General features: G+C 33.0%; 1 protein-coding gene across 4 annotated transcripts in view; it reads left to right on the forward strand.

Annotated features, from left to right (window-relative positions):
• Positions 1-14,576, forward strand: part of KIAA0825 — a 399,846-nt gene that overhangs the window by 29,818 nt on the left and 355,452 nt on the right. The window lies entirely within an intron of this gene.

A 14,576-nucleotide genomic window follows, 5' to 3' on the forward strand; every position in this document is an offset into this window, starting at 1 on the left:
GTAAAAGTCATTTGAAGGTATTGATAGTTTAAAAAAATTGCTAGTCATAAAATAGTTATGTAAAATGTATTCTTCAGGAAAATATCTATGAATGATACATAGTAAAGAAATTGATTAAAATACATGGAAATGTATGAAGAATCATCTGTTCATAAAATTTTATACAAATAATATAGTTTTTGCTTTACTAAGAAAAGAGAATTTTCTTGAAAAAAGGTTATTTTTAAAAGTAGTTCTTAATATAATTATTGTATATGGCCTCAAATATAAAAAACCACTCTATCAATTTTATTATATGTAAATATGCATTTCAAAAATTATATAATTTTTATTATTTTAGTACCGCCTTTTTAAAAAAAATTTTTTAGTTGTCAATTGATCTTTTTATTTTATTTATTTATATGTGATGCTAGGATTGAACCCAGGGCCTCACACTTTCCAAGCACCACTGAGCTACAACTTCAGTCCCGGTACACCTTTTTCATTGCAAAAAAAAAAAAAAAATTTTTTTTTTTTGAATGATAAATTATGTGGTTCTTTTTAATATATTTGTTTCTTCTCTTTTTTCAAAATTCCCTTTCCCTTTTCCAAAAGCTTGCTGGAAGTTTAGACCTAGCTGTATTCCTTTATTTAAAATTTTTCTGTTCTAAAATGAACACCCTACCCAAGTATTTAGCAGATAAATGGATACTAAAGTGTGAACCATGTATACAATGGAATATTCTTCAACCTTTAGAATGAAATTCCATTATTTATGACAACATGAATGAAACTGGAAGACATTAGGCTAAGTAAAATAAGCCAGGCACAAGGAGACAAAAGTTCCAAGTTCTTACTTATACATGGAATCTAAAATAATTGAAGTCATTGACAGTAGAATGGTTGTTTCCAGGGACCAGTGGGTAGGGGCTACAGGAAATGCTAGTCAAAAGTATAGTTTCACTTAGAAGGAATAAATAATAAGTATTTAAGGTGAGGGGTATGACTCATTCATTCTATGCTATATACATGTATTACAACATTACTTTGTACTCCATAAATATGTATGATTATAATTTCTCAAGCAAAAATATAAATGTAATTATAAAAGATACAATGAGTACACACTCCCCTGTTGCAAACTATTTCCTGTGATTTTTCTTTCTCATATGAATATAACTTTATTCCCAGTTACTTAAACTTAAAATCCTGTTATAAACACTGATTTCTTTATCTTTCTTTTTCTGTTTTACAAAAATTATGATTTAGAAGTTAGGGTATATGTTGCAATGTAATGCTACAAAAAATAGGGATTCGCTTTAGGACACTGCTGCACTAATCTAGAAGATGGTGTTTGAACCTACACAGTGGTGGGTAGTAGGAGTAAATGGATGGATATGAGAGACATAGCTGTGGGGTTGATGAGAGAGTATTGAATTGTAAGGGATGATTATCACATTTCTGACAGGAATATCTACATTGCTGTTGGAGCTGTTAACTGTCATATGGGTGTCAAGAGAAGGAAGATGTTTCAAAGAGAATAAGATTGAGGCATATTAAGTTTGAGGAACTGTGGGATTTGCCCAGTATATACTCAGAACAAAAGCTCCAGCAGATGGATTGTAACAGAAAAAGTGGATGTCGATGAAATCATCCAGTTAGAGGACGAACGGAAATACAAAGAAAGAAGCTGGTTAAAGAAATTGAGATAGGGTTTCCAAAATATAGTTAAGGGAGAAGCATTGTTCTAAGAGCCAATGGATTGACCTTTGGGGAAGGAATAAGAAAGGCCTGGGTCAACCTGCAGCAGGTTGGAGGGAAGACAGCCTTTGTACATTTGTGAGATTATAGCAATTTTAGAAAGAGTTTGGACCTAGCTTAAAATGTTCTCAAAAATATTTTACAGTTTGAGACTTTTAGATATGTTTAATAAATTATATTTCAAAGAGCTAATAGTCCTCAATATGGCTTTACATGGTAACTTTTGTGGGGGGATACTGGGCATTGAACTCAGGATCACTTGACCACTGAGCCACATCCCCAGCCCTATTTTGTATTTTATTTAGAGACAGGTTGTCACTGAGTTGTTTAGCACCTCACTTTTGATGAAGCTGGCTTTGAACTCACAATCCTCCTGCCTTGGCTTCCCTAGTGGCTAGGATTATAGGCATTTAATTACAGGCACACCCAGCACATAGTAACTTTTATTCTAATATTTCTCTACAAACTTATTATCATTATTCATCTTTACTCTGAAATTTCTTGAAATTCTACATTTTATGTTTAAGGGAATGTTGGTAGTATAGAGTACACTTTTTGGTATCTTGTCAAAAAAAGTCAGCTTTATTATACATGACAAATAAAACTTTTCTAGAATTCTGACTTTGAAGTAGAGTCAGTTCAAAGCAATTTTTAAAAATCTCTTCATTTCATTCTTTGAACCTGTGTCTCAGTGGTATCTGAGTAAGACTTTTTACTACTTCATATTTTGACTTGTTACTTTTCAAAATTATATCAAGAATGTATTCTGTATCTTTTAAACTTTAGTAATTAAAGGACTTAGTTTATTTTTCTCCTATAATTAATACCTACACACTATCTTTCATATGTTCATTTTGACCCTGTAGCTTTGGTATGTGATTCATCTGTTAGTAGATAAATGCTGGTTTCTTTCATCACAATTACAGTCATTGGCCTGATAATCCTGTGAGTCAATCTACACAACACAAGCAGCTCATATCAAACTCCTGGCAGGTTTAGTTAAAATTAAAATGCATGCTCAACTGTAGAGATTGTCAAGTGTGGAAATAATATTTGTCCAGCTGGACAGCTTTCTTTTGTAGTTGCTAAATGAAAGTTGAGATTCTGTCTGCTCCTTGAAAGCTTCTGTGTCATGAAGGTAATTTGGACTGTTTGTGGCTTGACAGGGATTATTAAAATCAGATGAAGTGAAGGGAAGCAAGTGTGAGAAAGCAAAATTGACACTGACACTCTCTATTATTTGCAGCTTGGATCATGATGACTATGTTGATATGATAGATTCGCTGTTGAGATATGTTAAGCAGCAAATAAAGTAAAAAGCAAGTATAGTGATGGATTTTTTGATTTAACATGAAGAAATTGATTATTTACTCTCACTATTGCTTTTTAAATTGATTTTCAAATCATTTCATATGAATTTGTTTTAAGTACCAACAAATTATCCTTCTGTTAACTATAAAAATAAAAAGCATACTGCAAAGGATGTATGACAAAAGATTGTTTAAATATTAAAGAAATAGATCCCATGATTAAAAATCATGGAATTTTAAGCTAAGAGTCCTTAAAGATTATTTTATCTCATTTCCATTTTTTCCTAGATAAAAACAGTTTTTAGGTATCATATTTCAATTTTATTTGATTAGCTTAAAAGTTAAATCCTGATTTTTCACCAGAGGTATATTTTCTTATCTTTTCACAATATTTTTTAAATGGTTTAAATTGTTTTTTTTAAAAGCCATTTAAGAATGGTTTAAGCCACAATCGTACATAACATTTTTTTAAAGATAATACTGTTATAATAGTTATGTGTTGCCTTTAAATAGTATTGTTTACATGATGAAGTAAATACCTCCACAAATAACAATTTTCTACAGAAAGCATTCTTAGTAGTGGAAATTATAGCTGGGTTACTGTTTCAGGATGTCATTCAAGGACAATCACAAAGGAAAATATAATTAAATATGAAAAACTGTATGTGTTAACAAGAAGAAGAGCCTAGTATTGTACTATGTGTTGTGGAAAACCTCAGTATTTAAGCAGAGTAGTGATATAACTAGATTTAGTTTGTAAAATGAGAAGTCAAGTGCCCACATGCAAGGATACACCTTTTGGACATCCTACAATTCAGTTCATTTTAATTCTGATTCTTATTGCCTATATAAGTTAATGCATAACTCCACAAGGCTGCCTTCACTTCAAATGCAGACACAGGTGGTTTTCCTAGATGACCTGTTATTGTATGATCTCCCAGCTAAAATGGTATTCATATTTCTAATATGTTGCACTCAACCTAGCAGAGCACAACTTCAAGGGTTCTTATAGTTCTCTGTCAGGTTGGATGATTCAGTAGAATGATTCACAGAACTCGGGAAACCCGGTACTTATAGGTATGCTTATCAGAAAGGATACCACTCAAGAGTAGTCAACTGGAAAAGATGCATAAGACAAAGCAAGGATGGGGATTGTGACACAGAGTCTCCATGTGTTCTCTGGGTGTACCACCCTCTCAAGACATGAATGGATTCAACATCCTGGAAGCTCCCTGAATCCCCTTGTTCGAGTTTTTATAGAAGTTCATCCTGTAATCGTGATAGATTAAATCACCGCCATTAGTAATTGGGCTCGGTTTCTCAAATCCCATCCTGCTACTTATATGGTTGGTTCCTCTGGTGACCAGTTCCCATCCTGAAACCTTTTAGGGACCCAACAAGAGTCACCTCATTAGCATGAATTCAGACATAATTAATAAAAAGACATTATATATATCACTCAGAAAATCATAAAGATTTTTTGAACTCTGTATTAGGGAGAGAGAGGAAAACAAAACCCATATATATGTGGGGTGTGTGTGTGTGTGTGTGTGTGTGTGTGTGTGTGTGTTCATTATTATACCACAAGATAGGAGTCTTAAAAGCCTGATAGAAGGTTTTTCCATTTTTTTCAGCAAGAAATAATGTTCAGACTTGTAATACTGGTAGCAGACAGAGGGAAAAGTAAAATTTGGATTGTCTTTTGACCATTTAAGATATTTGGGAGAGCTGGGCATGATGGCACAAGTCTGTAATCCCAGCAGCTTGGGAGGCTGAGGCAGTAGGATCTCAAGTTCAAGGCCAGACTCAGGAACTAAACAAAGTCCTAAGAAACTTAGTAGGACCCTGTCTCAAAATAAAAATAAATAAATAAATAAAAAGGGTTGGGGATGTGCCTCAGTGTTTAAGCACCTCTCAGTGACTACTAGAGATTTTAATCTCTAGTATTAAAAAGAAAGATATTTGGGAGATAAAAGGGTCAAAGAACTTTCTGACCCTTAAGATGAGGGTCAGCCAACTTTTTCTATTATAAAGGATCAGATAGTAAATATTTTAGGATTTGTGAAGCACACACATGCTGTCTTTTTGTTTTTTGTTTGTTTGTTTTGTTTTGTTTTATAATACATTAGAAATATAGAAACCATTCTTAGCTGGGAGGTCATACAAAAACAAGTTGTACCACAGTTTACAGATACCTGTGTTAAGATACAAAGGCAAAAGACAAAGAGGTAGATGGTGAGCCTGTAGAGTCAGAGAAAAACCAGTTTAAAGAAAAGATTTTGAATTAAGTTTTGGACATGTGCAGTTGTCTAGTAATTGCTTGGAAATTGTGTTTGGGTTTTGGGAAAGGAGTGGAGGAAGAGATATAGACCTCATCTAAAGAACATAGTAATGATAGACAAAAGCATTTACCCAAAAAAGCACACAGAATAAATGAGGACCATGAACTCTGACATGAAATGAATAGAAAGAGAAGGAAGTGCCACAGAAGAGGCACTGTTATCAGAGTAGGCACCTCTGGAATGAAGAAGCTATGACCTACTTCAAAGGAAGATCAGAGAAATCTTTAGTGGCCTGCTTCAGGGGAGAAGGAAGGTTGAGAGACCTTTCTGTTTCAGTTGTTTTCTTAAAGGCTAAGGGCATATTTGGGAGGCATATCCTGAACCTCATCATAGGTCTAGAGAGAGTATCTGTGGTGAATATCAATGTTTAATGGCAAAGATGAGAGAGGAGACAATCAAGATGATTATTAATTTAATAGAAACCACTCTGGTTAATTTAATGAAAGAAGGATAAGGAGAGAGAGAGGGACAGGGAGAAGGAGAGAAGAAAAGACAAGAGAAGAAAGAAGAGAAAGAACAGCAATTGTTGGGTAATGGAGCCCAGAAAGGATTTTTGGTTTGCATCTCACTGAATCAGAACAAAGCTATATAATCAATCATTCAGAGGACAGGAACTGTGCGACTCCAGTGGCCTCAGCCACCAAATCCACAGTCCATGTACCTTCTCTCGGGAGGCTGAAATTAACTTGATTGGTTTGTTGCCAGTGATTCCCTGTCCCTGCCTTTGGCCCCATCCTCAAAATTCATTTAGTATGCATCAGATGGTCTAACCCTCAAGCAGTTAATTATGAATAGGAAAGCTGGTCCTATAACACAGAAATGGGCTTCCATTTTATATCTGCATGTTATATATCAGAGTTAAAAACATGTTCTGAGAGGCTGGGGTTGTGGCTCAGTGGCAGAACACTTGCCTGGCATGTGTGAGGCCCTGGGTTCAATCCTCAGTACCTCATATAATAAATAAAGTAAACATTCATTGACAACTAAAAAAATGTTAAAAACAAAAACATGTTGTGAGCTGACCAGCTACCCAAAGTGTTATCTCCTATCTGGAACCTTTGAGTAAATGGTGTGAGACAAGAAGAGAACTAGGAATATTGTCAAGAGAGGAGATAATTTGAAGGAATGAGTACCTGTCACTAGACTATGTATGATATGATAGGAACTGAAAAATAATTCGTCAGTTTCATTGTAAAGGTAGAGGCAGAAACCAGATTGTTCTGGACTGAAAGCAGTAAGAATGCAGGATTAGGATATATAGACTGCTATTTTGAGAAACTAGGATAGAAAGGGAAAGGAGAGGATGGTCCTAGAGAGGGTTTGTTGTTTCTAAAAGGTAAGAATCTTGAATATGTTTAAAATCAGGTAAAAAGAATATTGATCATACAAGATTAGTGACAATTTGAGGAGCAAAACCTTGGAAGTTATGAAAGGGTATTGCCAAGGATAGACTTTAATCATTAAGTTAATGTTAAGCTAGTTAATATTATCAGTATTTTAATATTACCATGCTAAAAGACTAGCTAATAGCACTAGCATTTTAAGAGAACTTCTTATGCCCTTGGAATGTATTTTAAGAATCCTAAATCCATTAGGGATTACAGGCTTGTGTCATCATGCCCAGTTCTCCCAAAGTACTATCTAATTATTAAAAGAGAATTCCTTAAAAAATGCTTTTGGCATGTCATAAGCTGTTTGTGATTGTTCTCAGTCAGTGCATAATACGCTGCCTTTTTAAAAGTACTCATAACTTTCTACTAATGCAGATAAATTTTTTTCTTAATTAGGTTTTACTATACTGGAAAATTCATTAGTTAATCATTAACTCTATGGCTGGTGACCTCATTTAGTTCCAGTCTCAAAATATATAATAATTTTATAACTTTGAAATCATGTGAAATGTATGAGTGCCTAGTTATAAAAGAATGATAAAATTAAAATTCATTTTCACATTATCTTGGTTTCAATGTTCTATTAAAGCAGAGATGGCTAGGATTGCATATTGAAGATTATAAAGAGTTATTAAAATGAAAATATTTTCTAGAAAGAGAATTGCATTGAAAAGAAAGCACTGTCAGATTTGGTGAGTAAATCATATGACAATTAATTCTGTTTGCTTGTCAAGCTACAATAGTGTATTCTGACTGATCCTGTCAATTTCTACTTCATACGCACACATATATAAATCATTAATAGAGGAGTTACAATGAAGTATCTTATATTTTAAAAGGGTGACTTTTAATAGCTGTAGTATGTTAATGTGAGTTATATCAAATTTATATTGATATTATAAACCATATAATTATAGTAATCAGGACTTATATAATTATTAACAGAAAGCATATCAGTCTATGAAGGAAAATCTATTATATGGATGAGAGTTGAGAATATAAATTGAATAGAAAAACACGTTCTTTGTTTCCAAATATGAGACTTCAACATATAAGGTATTTTAAATTACTATCAACAAATCGAGATCCATTTGAATCTTTTTTCAGTCTCTGGGGAGGCTAAAACATTAAAATTTCAACACTTAGTAATTAATGAAAAGAAAGGTTTCTGGCAATTCTATACTATCAGAGAGGCAGATCTCGCCTTTAAAAAAAAGATGTTTTGTCACGATTGGTTTTGTTTAGGGTTATTTTTATTTGCAATTATATAGGTTTTATAATAAAGCACATTTATGTTGGTTCTAGGGAATGCTGTCAAATGTAGGTGGGAAAAAAATAAATCAACGCATATTGGAGGTAAAATAATTCTTAAGTTTAAGTCTGTACTGGGTGGTAGTTGTTTATAGCATTGTGATTAAGACTACTACTTTAGTAGTCTGAATCCTAGCTGTGTCACTTCTGATCTAAGTGACCATGAACCAGTAATGAACCTTTCAGTGCCTCAGTTTCCACATCTTTAATATGGAGATTATAATGATGTCTATTCCTTAGCATTATGTTCAGAATTAAATAAGTTCATTTAGCATAAAATACTTGAAACAATGCCTGTGTTACCTATTATCATTAATACTGTTGTTTAACCATCATCACTATAATCCATGTCTCAAAGAATAAGTTCACTGAACTAAATAAAATTTTCATGATTTTTTTAAATTAAATTTTGATTTATTTAATGTGATAGGACTCTGTGAATGATATAGGAGGAATATTTGTGACTAGATATGGATGGAAAAGTAAAAATTGCCTGGCCAAAAGAAAAGTCTGGTCCAGATGTCAGAATGATAGCCTTGGCGAAGATTATGTTTATTTTGCTATTTTATCAAACCAACAACACAAAGCATATTCAGCAATCTGAAGAATGATAGAAATGATATCAGAATACAAAAATAATAGATCAAGGTTACTTGATGGCTTGTGCTAGATCTGATTTCTTTTCCTTGTGGAGGCATAAATCAGATGACCTCAGACATCTTTTGTTGATTGAAGAGTGCCCAGAGTTCAGACACATGGGATAGCTGGTTTTTAGAATGTTTTAGGGAACTTGGAGGTTGGTGTTTATACAAGAAATCTACATATTACCATAAAAGAATATCTTGCTGCCTCATATTTCTTATTTTCACATATTATTTCTTGCTAAGCTATAGATTCTTCTTTAGCTTTCTATGTGACAAGGCTGGGTAAAGGAAAAGAGAAAATTAAAAATGGTTCTAAAGCCAGGCATGGGGTGGAGTCCCTATCATTTGGTAGGCTGAAGCAGAAGGGTAGTTTGAACCCAGGGGTTTGAGGCCAGCCTGAGCAATATAGTGAGACCCCCATCTCAAAAAGAAGGGGAAAAAAAGCATGGGGGATTCTGAGAAAAATGATGGTATTAATAATACAGTAGATATATCGAAAACTGACATGTGGTATTCAAAAATGCTGCATTCTCCCACCATTCCTCATAGAATACAATGAATTTATAGTTCAAAGAAACCCTAGTGCCTAATAAATCTGTTCACCTCATTCTGTAAATGAGGAACATGCGCTCCCTCCCTCCAGAAAGATTGACTTACCCAACGTCTACACAGAAATTCAGAACCAGGATCAGGACTCAAATCTGCTGAGTCTTGGGTGAATGACATTTAGAGTTAAAATGTGTTTTTTTTTTATAGTGCCACATTGAAATTTGTTCACTTGTATATGGAACATGTGGTTATTTTTAATTAGACAGAATACACTACCACCTTATTGTGCTCCTTAACAGTGTTTATTCTGTTTTAGACATTGATATGGAATGGTAGGACTTTATGTGAACTAGAGCAAGTGGACATATTAATTTCACAGTCTGTCAACAGATCTCAGAAGTCATGTAAACCTCTTCCCTGAGATTTTGTACAGAAAAGAAATTATATGGTCCTAATATTTCTCCTTTTCATACTTAATTTCAGTATGAATTTCATCCAAGTGGTTTTTCTTCCTTCTTTCAGTCCTTTTTAAGCATATATTGGTTTGCCAGTATAGAAGAATGGCACTCTGAAGTTTTATTGTTTAAGAGACAAAGAGAAATGCAAAATAAGGATTCTGACCATTTTCTGAATTTAAATAAAGAGTATAAGATAGACATTTTTAAAAAATATGGCAAAGGGCAAGTGAGATTTCAAAATTATTTTTGTGGGATTTCTTTGATTACATACAGCATGACTTTTGGGGGGGTATGTTTTATTGTAATATTTTCTGGCCATGTTTTTAATACCTTCATATTTCCTTACAGTTGCTATTCTTGGGAATTTATAACTCATGGTTATAATTTACCAAGGACTGAAATTTAACCCACAAATCTTTGACTAAGATATTTCTTTGAACCTAACTCTTTCATCATTCATATTAGATTAGGTAATAATTCATATTAGATTGGTTGTTAATATTTGTTTAAAATATTAAGCACGTTTTTACTCTTATAAAAAATGCTCAGAAACAAAGCAATACTGTGGAATGGCAATTCAAAAAGTTATTATACTTTGAAAAATTATGGCTTTCATTTTTGATTGATCATCAATTAGGATAAGAGATTTCATTCTTTTTATATCAAATTACAATTACCTTCCCAATGAGAAGTCAATAGTTACAAGTACAGGAACCAAACAGAATATAAAACTCTATCTTAATCTATAGCCTTACATGCTCTCACATTTTCCCCCTAAATATTTAAAAAGTAGTTTTACTTTCTGAAATACAACTGAAGAATTGCCAAATCACAGTGGTCCCTCATTAATTTACTTTCTTGTCCTTGAGGTCATAGTTGTTGTTTATTTAGAAGATAATAGTGATTGGTGCCTAGACCCCAGGCCCACTTTAGTGCATGATGAATCACTGCAGTCCTCATATGAAGACTTACATATTCAATCTACCACAGTCAGCTCCCTGGTTTATTTTTCACATTGGTCCTCTTGCATCCCTATTCACTCAAGCTAATTTTCCCACCCTGTTAATTCTATTTTACCCATCAGTTTTTCCTTTTTCTTTTCTTGCTTGCTTTCTTTTCTCTCCCTACTCCCTCCTTCCCCCCACCTCTGGTTTGTTTGTTTGTTTGTTTGGTACTGGGGATTAAACCCCAGGATACTTTACTACTGAGCTATTTCTCCAACCCTTTTTATTTTTTATTTTGAGGCACAATCTCAGGAAGGTTGCTTAGGTCCTTGCTAAGTTGCTGAGGTTGGCCGGTTGGCCTTGAACCTTCAATCTTCTTGCCTCATTCTCCCATCAGTTTTTCTGTTATCACAAATATCTTAAATTTGCTGCCTCAAGGTAACTTTTTTTTTTTTTTTTTTTTTTTCTGTTTTTCATCACCTTTAAACCATGTCATAGACACGGACGCATCACAGGTCTAGGCAGCTCACATGAACACTCTGAACCATTGTCATTCTAACATCTTATTCTTATCAAATGACATTTCCTTGGTGGAGTCTTTGTATTTGTTTATTATTTTCCATACTGAGGTTAGACAGAAAAATGTCATGACACATACACAGAGAATCCTTCAAAATCATCATCACCAACCTCATCTCTGAATGCTTAGTAATATTTCAGTTCATTATAGTTTTTTCCAAAACTGATTTCAATGGAGGACATATACACATTAATATCAAAGTAATACAAAATAATAGATTTTTTTTAACAAAACAAATAACAAACACAAAATATTTCGAGTTTGATAAAATGGTCATAGTAAATCAAGGAATATTTTAGTATTATCAACTTTGAATTAAATACTTAAAGAAATAATAAACATAAATTGGTAAAAGAGAAGTGTGGAAGAGATTTCAAATGAAGACATACAAAATGTAAGATAAGACTCTGAGCTCCCTGACAGCAGTAGTTATTTCATTTTTAAGTACTTTTTTCTTCTTATATATAAATATAATAAGTATCTATTGCAAAAACACAGTAAACTGCTAAGTGTAAAAAAGAAAATAAAAATCAGCCATAGTCCCAATATCTGGGAAAAAACATTTTAACATTATGGTTAATGTCATTCCTACAAAACTGTGTTTTATAAGTGGTAAAAGTGATTCATTTCTCACAAGATCAGCACAAGTTTTAAAGCCAAACAGATTTAAGTTCAAACCATAACTCTAACACTTAGTAACTAGGTAAATGGACTTATTAGTTAATCTTTTTGACCCCAAGTTCTCTCACCTATAAATGTGGATAATGACTATTTTGCAAAATTATTGTGAGGACAAAGATAATGTATGTAAAGTGCTTCATGGATAGCAGGCACACCAACAAAATATGTATTTGCATTTTGTTATTATACCTAACCTGACTTCTGTATGTATTTTGTTTAGTTTTGAATTTGTGAAGTCTAAATTAATGAGGCTTTATAGTATTGATACTTGGGATAATTAGCATTGACATATAACTTGATTTATTACACAGAGGCTGGCCACAAAAAAAATTACATTTTTACTAAGTTTGAGATTTCCACAGAAACTTTCAGCCAATCAGATATTTTCATAACAAAGTGAAATTTTATTTTCCTGCAACATTTTTTTAATGACTCATCATCTGAGGAATTGAGCTACCACAATTATTTCAAAATATGCAAATATAAAAACTGAATTAATTATTAGAAATTTTGGCCATTATATTTGGCAATGGCTATTTATGATAATAGGTATAACTATTTGGGCTTCCCCAAAGAGGTAAAGATTTCAAACTATTTGGTTATACCAAACTATTGAAGTTTTGGTATCCCAATGAAGTATAATTTCTGATGGACGTAGAGTTTTCTACCATTTATTGTTTTGTTTTAGCCTCATTTCATTATGGCAAGTTAATATTTGTTATGGCAGATTGCATAAATATTTATTTTCAAATAAGAAATCACAGTTTTCGTTTCAAAAGATTTTGAGAGGAAAGCCAAATGTATGATGATTTTGGTAATTTAAAATGATATATCCATGTCTCTGCTTCCTAGCTGCCATGGGCTGAGAAAGAAAAAAAGAAAAAGAAAAAAAGACACATCCATACTAATTCTGTATTTGGAACTAATTGAGTATATAAAATATTTTAACTGATTATTTTTCTTTTATCTCTGAAGAAAAGCTTTAACCCAACACTACTACTTTGTAGTTCCAGATTGGACCTATGAAAACTCTTCGGCAATTTTATTATAGGATAATAAATTAGCATTTTAACAATTAAAGATGAAGAAGAACATTAGCATTCCAGGTTCTGCAAAAATTATTAGAGAACTTTTCAAGTATTTTTGGATTTATCTAAATTAAAATTATACTTTCTAAGCCGTTTTCTTAATATTTTTCATGTATATGTGTTATGATTTAACATTTTAAATTTCTTACTCATTTTACCATTTGCTATCAAAATACTTGTAAATACTATTTTCTTATCTATATGTCTATTGATGTGATACATTACATTTCTTGATTTCCATATATTGAACCAACCTTGCATCCCTGGGATGAACCCCACTTAATCATGGTGCACTGTCTTCTTAATATGTTTTTGTATGCACATTTGCCAGAATTTTATTAAGAATTTTTGCATCAATGTTCATCAGGGATATTGGTCTGACGTGTTTTTTCCTTGATGTGTCTTTGCCTGGTTTTGATATCAGGGTGATACTATCTTCATAGAATGAGTTTGAGAGGGTTCCCTCCTTTTCTATTTCATGGACTTAAAAAAATGACTTAAAATCTGCACACTACAGTGACACAGCCACATCAATGTTTATAGCAGCTCAATTCACAATAGCTAAACTATGGAACCAACCTAGATACCTTTTAGTAGATGAATGGATCAGGAAACTATGGTTATACACACTGGAATATTACTCAGCCTTAAAAGAGAATGAAATTACAGCATTTGCAGGTAAATGGATGGAGTTGGAGAATATCATACTAAGTGAAATAAGCCAATCCCCATTAAAAATCAAAGGTCAAATGTTTTTTCTGATATGCAGATGCTGATCCAAAATAGGGGAGGGAGAGATGAATGGAGGAGGATCTTTGGATTATACAGAGGGGATTGAAGGGAGAAAAGGGGGCAGGGGAGTGGGAAAGATGGTGGAATGAGATTGACATAATTACCCTAGGTACTTGAATGATTGCACAAATGGTATGACTCTACATCATATACAACCAGAGAAGTGAATAGTTGTGCTCCATTCATGTACAATCAATCAAAATGCATTCTGCTGTCATGCATAACTAATTACAACAAATTTCCTGTTTTCTTTCTAAAAAATTTCTAAGCCTCTTATGCTACTTTTTCTTTGAACACAATGAATAATTTCATTAAAAGGTGGTGAACTTTAAATTTTCAAAAGTTTAGATTCATCTGAGTTTAATGTTTTTTCTTAGTAAAATCACACAAATGCAAGAACGTCCCATCTTTCAACACTTCGTTTTAGAATGGGTTCTTTTAAACAATAAACCATAGAAAATGTGCATGAAGCCGGGTGCCGTAGTGCACATTTGTAATCCCAGAGGCTTAGGATGCTGATGCAGGAAAATCACCAGTTCAAAGCTAGCCTCAGCAACTTAGCTAGACCCTCCTCAAAAAGGACTGGGGATGTGGTTCACCATGGGTTCAATCTCTGGTACCAATAAAAAGAAAATGGGCATAAAAATTATATTCAGTAGTACCCCATTCAGTCATTCATATATATATGAATGTTTAGAAAGAGAATGGCTATTACTACCATAACAACTTCCTTTTATGTATTGTTG

The sequence above is a fragment of the Sciurus vulgaris genome (assembly GCF_902686455.1).
Source record: "Sciurus vulgaris genome assembly, chromosome: 6".
NCBI lineage: Eukaryota > Metazoa > Chordata > Mammalia > Rodentia > Sciuridae > Sciurus > Sciurus vulgaris.